The following is a 4,202-nucleotide window of genomic DNA, read 5'->3' as shown; positions in this document are numbered from 1 at the left end:
TGCCCTAGTTGTAAGCGTTACAACCTGCAAGTAAGGGTAGTTTGGTCATTTACGAAGGGTTCTAACGTATGCATAGTCAAACGAGTCGACTTGGAAATGGGCATTTATGTTACTAAAATGACCTTCAATCATACCTTCTCCCCCTTCCTGCCTTCTTCTCCTTCACTGCCTTTTGTATCCCTATAAATAAAAGAGTAATAACCCTTTCCCAAACACCCAAACAGGAAAAAGAAAAGAAAATAGCAATCTTCCATTTCAAGAGAGAGAGAGAGAGAGAGAGAGAGAGAGAGAGAGAGAGAGAGAATGGAAGGCCTGATCCCGTTCGTTCTCCACGCTTTGAAGAAGAACAAAGATCGAAGCAAGTACCACTGCCTTTCCGATGACTCGAGCCGCAACAGCCGATATCCTCTGACGGACAACGTTGGAGGAACTTTCGAAGGATCTTCCCACAGGCGAACGAGATCTGATTTTCAGGCCCCTGCATCTGACTTTATTGAGTGGAGATCTAGTACTGATTTCCCTGCCTCGAGAAGCATGAAGGGAGATTTCGGTACTTCCAAAGTAAGGAAAGACTCGTCTCAGAAGAAGAAGAAAGAAAATTCGAGGTTTTAAATAAATAGAAGAAAAGGAAGAAAAAGCAAGATGTAGAGAATGTTTTTATTTTTATTTTTATTTTTATTGTTATTTTGTTTACCATTCTTTTGGTGAAAATGAAATGCTTGTTGTGGGTATTTATATTATTTAAGGAGAACATGCTTACAGGGATCTGTCCACACTTCGGATGGGAGATGGTTTGTAATAAACATGGATCAGTTGATCCTAGCCGTCTGATAGGTGACCTTCAAAGAGAGGGTGCAAAATGATTTTTAAAAAAAGATGGAAATCGCGCATTTTAGAACATTGATAAATTGATAATACGGATGGATAAACCAACAAATGTAGGGAGCAAATTCACTGTGCTAGCCGCTCGCTCAAACCCCCTATATATTTAGAGTCCGGATCCTCTGTTAGCAGGTCAACAGAGAATTCCTGATACCCTAATTCCCATTGGTCCACGTCACTGCTCACTAAAAAAATAAAAATAAATAAAAAAACAGCTTCGGACGCCAAACCATTAGGGTAACAGGAATTCTCTGTTGACCTGATAACAGAGGATCCCGACTCATATATTTAATTTTGGAATAACAGTTTACCAAAAGTAAAGAATAAAAGTTTTAATTCAATTAAATGTTCTTTATAGAATTCAAGTATCCAATCTGGAATGTTTGATTCAATTCTGCAGTTCCACTACAGTTGCAACACCATTATTGTGAGTGACATTGTTACCATCTGATCTGTTTAATAAAACACCGCTGCTACCATCACTATCCATTGCCCACCAACCCCAACTCATACCCATCTTCCCCAAACACCCCGACAGTAACCAAGATCTCCGAAACCTAACCATGCCCGAATAGCCTCTTCAGACTCTCCACGTCCATTCAAACATGCATTGATATCATATAGCAAGAAGATTGCCAAACTCTTAACAAAAAATTCTTCCCCCTATTTGTAAAAATCATCCTAAAATCATCTCTATATATCTATAAATTTTAGAATACATTCAACCGAAGGAAGAAAGCTTTTACTCAATACAGATGTTTTTAACTTTCTTTCTCATCACATTTGTTTTCTTTGCCATGGCTCATCACAATTAACCGTGGGTGGCGACACAAGTTATAGGTCTATATGTGGCTAACCATGGTGTGCGTTCTTTCATCCAACCCATTCATTCAGGTATATCTTGCTGGGATGAAGGGACAACAAAAAACCAGACCCATAATTCAAGCCGGCCACAATGGGAATTAAAAGCTTTAGGTGTTATTTTACATTATTTGCCTTGTTTTGGACAACTAGTCTGGGAGAGAATTATTTTTTGCACAGAATATGATAGGTATCACGTGATGGACGGAGTGGATTTGATGCCCACTTCATATACTGGACCTTATAAAGGACAGGAGTGGTACAACCGCTGATGGACACTAGCTTCTCATCCAACCAGTTGCATCCTAGCCTTTTTTATTAAATGTTTATGTTCTGTCTCTCCCATTTAATTGCATCCAATGGCTGAAAATGCCCAATACCGCAGGGAATGGTGCGGGGATGCCAATTGGCTAGTGACACTGCCAGTAAGCCGTGGTCAGTGGGGCCACTAAATATTTATGCGTTTGCTGCTTATCCATTTTGCAGATCATTTTATGGTATGAGCTCAAAATGAGGCAGATCAAAATCTCAAGTAGACCGCATCACAAGAAAAGTGTTGATTGAACACCCACCATTAAAAACTTAGTGGGTACATACGTTTTAGATCAAGCTGATATTTTTTTTTTCCATCAAGGTATGCATGAGTTAGTCAACAGGCTAGATTTCAAATAAACATTACATTGGTACACCTGAGATTTACATCTGCCACATTTTTTAATGGTGGACATTCAATCACTACTGTTCTCCTGCAGTGTGGCACACCTGAGATTTACATCTGCCACATTTTTTGCATTAAGACCTAAAATAATCTGGAAAATTGGATGGACGGCGTGGATAAAAGACAAACATCATGGTGTGGCAAACAGAGCACCCACCAGCAGCCACCTCCCTGGCAGCGTCAATAGCCAAACCACGTCCATGGTGCGGGTGGCCTTAGGTGATTAGTTCTCAAAGATCTCTGCCGACCAGTGAGAAGGAAAGAATGGGCGGTAGGAAAAAGTCGTACCACGAATGAATCAGCCAGACTGAAGATACATTTGATGTTCGCAGTGCACAGTACTTCACGGGTATTTCCTTGGAAGCGGATTAGTCGGTGGTGTTGACGTCACCAAGTTTTGTGAGCCCCACCATGTGTTATATGCAGACCGTCCAACATTTGGCGAGCTCGTTTTAAGGCTTAATTCCAAAATAAGAAAAATCCAAATATCAAGTAGACCTACCATTGAAACCTTCCCAACGTCACGAAAGTTTATGGATAAATCTGATATTTGTTTTCCTTATTCATCCAGGTCCGCATGACCTTATGAATAGATTGGATGGAAAATAAACAATATGATGGCCCTGTTGATGTCAAAATTTGGACCACCCTCCGCTCAATGCTGAGGACTCGAAACAAACCCTTGACCTGCACAGAAAGGTGAGCAAAGGAGACCCTGACTTAAACAGGGTACCCTCTGATGCATAAGTCAGGCTAAGGAATCTGGGTCAAAGTTGTATAATATAGATAGAGGGTGTGAGATCTTGCGTACATGTTGCAATGGGTTCCTCTAATATTTATACCCATGAGGCGATGGGATCATGGCCGTCAATCTCAGCACGATTTGCTCAATCAAGCGGATGTCGCCCGTGTGAAGATGTCAGCCGGTATCTTTGGATCGTGCGCCAGTTCACTCTCTTGTATGCCTTAATGAGACGTATCTACGAGCGTAATCTTTGGCCATGTCCATACTGGGGTTGATTCTGGAACTCGGTTTCCTGAGCCATTGGTCGAACCTTATGGTTGGAATTTGTGGTCGGAGTACGTCTCCAGCCTTAGAGATGTGAGTAAGGCTCGGCTCGACCGATCCAGGGCCATAGTTCTTCGGATGAAGACTCCAGACAAGAGCTCGGCTCGATCGATCCAGGGCCATAGTTCTTTGGATGAGGACTCCAGACAAGAGTTCGGCTCAGATTGCCCCGTCTGTCTCTCCCCAATAACCCTAGTTTTGGAATCATAGTTTGAAAGCAAGGCCATACTAGTCACGATGTTCTCCTCCGAGGCCCTACCGATCGATTCGGTTCGCTTGAGTCGGTCCTTATCGGGTCTGCTCACATTTTCCTATAACAGAAGCCCCCTACTCTCTTGGTCTGGGCCTGGACTTAGAAAGTAAATTCCTAGGGAAATGAAGCGTCATTTATGCTCATGATAATGGGTCGGGGTAATTGAAACGCAATCGTCGTGATGATTACGCTTTAAGATACATGTCTGGTACGGTGGATGCAGTCTTTCAACTTCTGACCTCTGGACGAGGGACGCATGGCAGGTGGTTACGGATTGCAATTAATGAAGCAGGCGAAACGATGTCGCGTGCTCATTGAGGGAGGCGAGAAGTCGTCTGAGCCGCAACGACATTTAATGTTCAGGGTACTCGAACCAGGGCACATAGGTCCAGACATATAGCTTCCTTCCACGTGTCCCA

The 4,202-nt window shown here is 42.6% G+C and overlaps 1 long non-coding RNA gene across 1 annotated transcript; it reads right to left on the bottom strand.

Moving 5' to 3' along the window:
• Positions 1 to 872: 872 nt before the first annotated feature.
• LOC131218302 (uncharacterized) lies at positions 873 to 1,304 on the bottom strand. Its single transcript, XR_009157619.1, has 2 exons — positions 1,163 to 1,304; positions 873 to 980 (listed from the first exon to the last, which is right to left on the bottom strand). It is a non-coding gene; the product is annotated as an uncharacterized LOC131218302 (long non-coding RNA).
• Positions 1,305 to 4,202: the final 2,898 nt, after the last annotated feature.

The sequence above is a fragment of the Magnolia sinica genome, chromosome 11 (genome assembly GCF_029962835.1).
Source record: "Magnolia sinica isolate HGM2019 chromosome 11, MsV1, whole genome shotgun sequence".
Taxonomy (NCBI): Eukaryota; Viridiplantae; Streptophyta; class Magnoliopsida; order Magnoliales; family Magnoliaceae; genus Magnolia; species Magnolia sinica.
The sequence above is the reverse complement of the archived record's forward strand: the minus strand, read 5'-3'. Positions and strand labels throughout refer to the sequence as shown.